At 39.9% G+C, this 6,880-nt stretch overlaps 1 non-coding gene across 1 annotated transcript; it reads right to left on the bottom strand.

Annotated features, from left to right (window-relative positions):
• Positions 1 to 3,419: 3,419 nt before the first annotated feature.
• On the bottom strand, positions 3,420 to 3,491 carry trnaa-cgc (transfer RNA alanine (anticodon CGC)). Its single transcript has one exon. It is a non-coding gene; the product is annotated as a tRNA-Ala (tRNA).
• Between the last annotated feature and the right edge of the window lie 3,389 nt (positions 3,492 to 6,880).

The following is a 6,880-nucleotide window of genomic DNA, read 5'->3' as shown; positions in this document are numbered from 1 at the left end:
ACATAAATAAGAAAAGGCCTGCCTTTGACACTTTTTTCAGTTTATGAAAGTATATTTTAGGAATGCAGAACTGACTTGTCAAATCCAGTTATTCCTAATAAAAATAAACTACCATTACATTCTATAAAAAACACATTTTCAATAGGAATTTAAAAAATAATAATTTTATCCAGGTGCAAAGTGTTCACGTGGGAAGAGGAAATACTGATTTTTTACTGCCTGGGGGTCTGATTTTAACACCACAGCAGAGAAAAAAACTCCTTTTTGACACTCCAATAATCTCTTCAGAGCTCCCTAAGGAGGCACGGACCACAGGCGCATATGCCCTGATTTAATCGCCATGAGAAAGTTCATCCCAATGTGCTTCTGAAAAATGAAGAACAGGTTGGAAAAATCAGATTTATCCTGACATGGGGAATCTGGTTTTAGCTGCATATGCTCCTAATCTGAACTTGGACTAACCGTTAAGACTGTGCATTAGCAGAAAGGTAATTGGATTTGGCAGAAATAACTCCACATCCTGTTTCCTACAGCTGCACTCTCCTGCAGCACCACAGATGATCCTATATCCGAGCTGAGCTGTTATTAAACACCGACACAGACGTTTGTGTTTGACTGATGGCATATTGATAGTGAGCACTGGTGAACTCACGTCGATGTTGCACCTTTGTAGGAGTGAGTTTGTTTTTCTTGATGTAAAGCATAACTCCTAAAAACCCATCAGCAGCTAATCATCAAAGTCCATTAACTTATCTTCTCAATGATCTTTTCAATAAGTCCACGAAACACGGTGTGCAGCCAAACTGTGAAAGCAGGCTAATCTTCCCGTCTTCCCAAAGGCAGAACTCCTCTTAAGACTTTAGGTCACTTATCGTCACTTCACAGTACTGAGGAGCTTTGATGAGCTCGCAAAGGCAGAACATACGACGGAACCTTAGTGTGTGCATGAGAACAGTTTAGAAAGGAGTTCAGAATGCAACAACCTTTAGGAGGGGGACAAACTTTTCAGCTTTGGTCCTGAAAAAACCTAACATGCACTCAGTTTTTGCTTTATTGCCCCTGTGGGCAATTTGTTGCACAGTCAGCAGTTCATCAACATTCAATCCAAACACAGAGAGACAAAAAGCAAGAAGTCATCATAAGAATGATTTAAAGTCTGACTGCGGTGACAATAAAAGATCTCACTCTCTCAGGCTTACACAGCTACCTGGTATCTCCGTCCCGATGACAGATGTGGAAACTGCCCACAGTGGATGCTCGGGATCAGATACAATAACCTGTAGAGATCCGAAAAGGTAGAGATCACTGAGAGTAACCAGAGGGATGCCAGCAAGTTTACTGCATTATTTAAAAGCACAATTGGCAGTTTTGGCATTTAAAAGCACAATTGGCAGTTTTGGCATGCTTTTAGCACCCCCTGGTGTCTGTTTAGTAGAACCAAAACTAAAACTTATCTCCTCGCTGTGCGTTCGTCTTTTTAACACCTTCATCTAACTGCTGAGATGTCTCCTGATCCTTCTTTAGTTTCTACAGGAGCTGTTCATCACTAGGGAAGTCCCGATACAGCTTTTTCACTTTCGATACAATACCGATATTGCAGCCTTCTGTATTGACCAACACTGACATCAATCCGATATGTTATCAGCACAAATCAAGCATACTTTTACCTATTCCGTAGTGTGGAATGTATGAAAGACTCGATCAAGTGACATTACTCAATCGGAGAGCAAGAGCCAATAACAGTAAGCATGAAAAAACTGATGATTTTTTAAACTATTGGGTGCAAAAATGTGAACCTTAACTGACTGCTTATATCGGAGATTTTTGATGCAGTCTGACATAATTGGATAGTGTTTTTGAGTTGATATCGATTTCGAAACAGGACATCCCTGATTCCCTATTCATCACTAAATTAAACAAATGGGCTGTGTCCACGATCTAAAACATGCACACGATGGAAGCACACTCCACCGCCTGGCATGTGAGCTTCAATTTTTTCTAAGTCCAACAGGTGGCGACCAACCACTCTGAAATTGCAAGTGGTATTCTGGCCACGGGGGAGGTGGGGGTCTTAGTGACATTTCATTAACCCTGTAAAGGGTCATTTGAGCACATACTGGCTCAAGAAAATTATTTAAAAATATAAAAAGTGGCACAGTATGGCTTTAACAATGGTTATTTAGTGACAGTGACCCATATGACCAAATAGAAGAAAAGGTATGAACAGATTAGATAAAACAAGATTAAAACCCTTCATAAAAACAGGATTAACAGTTAAAGCGCATAGTTTCTGATAAAAGTGCTGGTGTGCTTATTTTTTATTTTAAGTATTTTTAAACAGACTATCTGTGGTCCAAAACTCAGTTTGTCATCAATGAAAACTCCTGAATATTTATAATGTGGCACCATCTCATCTGTCTAGCTGTAGATCACTACTGAGGCGATCAGAAAAGGTCCTTTGCTAAAATCTATACACATTTCCTTTGTCTTAGCTATATTTATGTTTTAAGAGTTTTCACATCATTTTAACCAGTCATTGGCTACCAGGCCGTGCTCTCTATTACCATTACTCATGCGAGGCACAATAACTGAGTCGTCTGCAAACTTGATAATGTGGTGCCCAGCGTAACAGCTCTTGGCTGTTTGTATTTAAAACAAATAAAACTGGTGACATCCCTGTGGACATCCAGTTGATGATTAAATGGTTTCAGATAAAACATAATTTACTCTCAGTACAAAAATCCATTGTTGCATTCTTCACCCAGTTGTTGAGTTCACATATATTCTTAGCAGTGTATTTTAAAAAGAACGTTGGCAGCTATTGTATTATTTCTGACAGCATAGCATCCATGTTATAAATATCGTATTACTTGTTTTAACCTAATAGTACAAATGATAATCAATCAATTAAGCATGAGGAAATAACCACTGGCAGTGGTGAGTTTGCCAACTTAAGATTTGTCCCAAAACTGAGTACAAAAAGACATTTTTAAACTATTTAACCCCATTTTATTATCCTGTAATCCATCTAAAAACTAATGACATTTAAAATACTCCCTCCTAGGTTTTACACCTCTGGCGCCCAGAGCTATCATAATAATAATGATAATGCATTGAACTTATATAGCGCTTTTCTAGACACCCAAAGACGCTTTCACACACTCTCACATTCACACACTGCTAGTGATGGTAAGCTACTCGTAGCCACAGCCACCCTGGGGAGGTCTGACAGAGGCGAGGCTTCCATTTGGCGCCGTCGGCCCCTCTGACCACCACTAACACAGGCAAGTTGGGTGAAGTGTGTTGCCCAAGGACACAACAGCAGGATACCCCTGGCGGGAGCTGGAATCGAACCCATGACCCTCCGATAATGAGGCAACCCGCTCTACCACCTGAGCTACTGCTGCCCCTAAGAATGATGGAGATGCCGGTGATTGAACCCGGGACCTCATACATGCGAAGCATACGCTCTACCACTGAGCTACATCCCCCCTCATTAAAACATCAATCTATCAAACAAATCCAACCCCAACAAACAAAGAAGAGCACTCTTGAGAAATCTCAACAATGGTTTATTGGTTATTTGACAGAACCAACAATCAATAGGACTTTGTGTCTACCTTCATATTACAGTAAAAGCCACTGCAGATAAAAATTTTTTGCACATATAAAAAAATAGAGCTTCTAGAAACTGAAATGTATTGTTGAAAATGAGTGCATCCAGCTCAGTTCCAAGGTGCTACAAGGCCACTTTATAGCTTCTCTCATATATATATATATATATATATATATATATATATATACACAGTCAGGTCCATAAATATTGGGACATCAACACAATGCTAACATTTTTGGCTCTATACACCACCACAATGGATATCAAATGAAACAAACAAGATGTGCTTTAACTGCAGACTGTTAGCTTTTATTTGAGGGTATTTACATCCAAATCAGGTGAACGGTGTAGGAATTACAACAGTTTGCATGTGTGCCTCCTCCCACTTGTTAAGGGACCAAAAGTAATGGGACAATTGGCTTCTCAGCTGTTCCATGGCCAGGTGTGCGTTATTCCCTCATTATCCCAATTACAATGAGCAGATAAAAGGTCCAGAGTTCATTTCAAGTGTGCTATTTGCATTTGGAATCTGTTGCTGTCAACTGTCAAGATGAGATCCAAAGAGCTGTCACTATCAGTGAAGCAAGCCATCATCAGGCTGAAAAAACAAAAGAAACCTATCAGAGAGATAGCAAAAACATTAGGAGTGGCCAAAACAACAGTTTGGAACATTCTCAAAAAGAAGGGAAGCAACGGTGAGCTCAGCAACACCAAAAGACCCGGAAGACCACGGAAAACAACTGTGGTGGATGACCGAAGAATCCTTTCCCTGGTGAAGAAAACACCCTTCACAACAGTTGGCCAGATCAAGAACACTCTCCAGGAGGTAGGTGTATCTGTGTCAAAGTCATCAAGAGGAGACTCCACCAGTGTGAATACAGAGGGTTCGCCACAAGATGTAAACCATTGGTGAGCCCCAAAAACAGGAAGGCCAGATTAGAGTTTGCTAAACAACATCTAAAAAAGCCTTCAGAGTTCTGGAACAACATCCTATGAACAGATGAGACCAAGACCAACTTGTACCAGAGTGATGGGAAGAGAAGAGTATGGAGACGGAAAGGAACTGCTCATGATCCTAAGCATACCACCTCATCAGTGAAGCATGGTGCTGGAAGTGTCATTGCGTGGGCATGTATGGCTGCCAGTGGAACTGGTTCTCTTGTATTTATTGATGATGTGACTGCTGACAAAAGCAGCACGATGAATTCTGAAGTGTTTCGGGCAATTATCTGCTCATATTCAGCCAAATGCCTCAGAACTCATTGGACGGTGCTTCACAGTGCAGATGGACAATGACCCAAAGCATACTGCAAAAGCAACTAAAGAGTTTTTGAAGGGAAAGAAGTGGACTGGTTTGCAATGGCCAAGTCAACCACCTGACCTGAATCTGACTGAGCGTGCATTTCACTTGCTGAAGACAAAACTGAAGGGAAAATGCCCCAGAAACAAGCAGGAACTGAAGACTGTTGCAGTAGAGGCCTGGCAGAGCATCACCAGGGATGAAACCCAACATCTGGTGATGTCTATGTGTTCCAGACTTCAGGCTGTAATTGACTGCAAAGGATTTGCAACCAAGTATTGAAAAGTATAAGTTTGATTTATGGTTCTTATTCTGTCCCATTACTTTTGGTCCCTTAACAAGTGGGAGGCACATATGCAAACTGTTGTAATTGCTACAACGTTCACCTGATTTGGATGTAAATACCCTCAAATGAAAGCTGACAGTCTGCAGTTAAAGCTCATCTTGTTTGTTTCATTTGATATCCATTGTGGTGGTGTATAGAGCCAAAAATGTTAGCATTGTGTCGATGTCCCAATATTTATGGACCTGACTGTATATATGTATGTAAATTCCCAATCTGTAGTGGCAGAAAAGCTGTTAATATTAACTAAAATATAAAAATGCAGTGAAAGAGACCGATGCTAAACACCTTACATAGTTACTGACATTTCTCACTTTCAGTGGAGAAAACATAAACCTATACATTCCTATGATTGAGTTCCAACAGAATCTGAAATGATTGTGGAATAAAGTGCAACGTAATCAAACTTGTGAATGAATAAACGTCTACTTGACCGTCATTGATTTAGAAAAGGTTTTCCTGTTCAGGACCGTGACGCTCTCTGGCAGCAAGAACCACTGAAGCTACAGCTGGGCTTGCTAACGCTCATGAACTATTTCTAATAACGGGTCAGTCATTCTAGCTTCATACATCTACAATCTAACATTAAGATGTTCCAGACTGCAACCTGGTCACAGGTGTTAGGACAGGAGCCAGAGACAGATTTCACACTGACATACAGGGACTACCACTTTATGTGGAGATAAAGCCTTTTAAATTCTGTAGTTTAAACCTTTATGAGTTTATTTATTTGGCTGTTATTTCTGCGTCAACCCAACCATCTGAGACTGATTCATCTGCAGTGTCTCTAAACACAACACACCCCTCCCAGCAGACCATATGTGGTGAGTACAATAATCACAGCTATAACCACTCGGAGCACATGAAACATTGAACGCAAAAACAACTCACACAGCTGTTTTGACCTGCTAACGGTAATATTCTGCAGTATGTTTTTAAAGAGAAGAGCAGAAATACAACCAGTTTGAGTTATTGATGCAAACATTTGAATGCACAAGACTCCAGAATATCTGCAAAACCTTTGTCCCAACACCGATGGCTGAACAAGATAAATATTGGACATGATTCATTCTGGTGCAGCATCTGTCACCGACTCTACAGACTCTCAACAGAAATGTTTATGTAAAAATCTGTTGGTGATTAAAATATTACCTGCTGTAGATGAATGATTGAAGGGCCTCAGTTTGGAAAAATAGCTTATGTCTGAGTAGGGTCAGTTACAAACTGTTTCTTTAAACAACTAAACTTTAATAAACGTTTTCTCTACAGTTCTACATCACATGGATGTTTCAGTAGGGTTCTCAGTTGCAGGAGAAATTAGCAGCACTTTAGATGGCATTTCATTATTATTCTAATAAAATGAGGACTAAATGTTTGATGTATGTCCATGTAAAGGTTATAAAAGACACTTTGCATCAACTGCAATTAAGTCTTTGAGGTTTTAATTGTTTTAAGACACTTTGTAACTGGCCTTTCTGAGACTAGCATGTGTGTCCGATCAGAACTAACCTGTGTCTCCAAACTGAAACCATTTAAAGATCCATCTGCAACATATAAGATAATAAAAAATAAAATAACAACAAAAAAAAAAAACTATGTTCTATGATCTACGTTCCTACCC

Source organism: Nothobranchius furzeri, chromosome 11, assembly GCF_043380555.1.
Source record: "Nothobranchius furzeri strain GRZ-AD chromosome 11, NfurGRZ-RIMD1, whole genome shotgun sequence".
NCBI classification, from domain to species: Eukaryota; Metazoa; Chordata; class Actinopteri; order Cyprinodontiformes; family Nothobranchiidae; genus Nothobranchius; species Nothobranchius furzeri.
The sequence above is the reverse complement of the archived record's forward strand: the minus strand, read 5'-3'. Positions and strand labels throughout refer to the sequence as shown.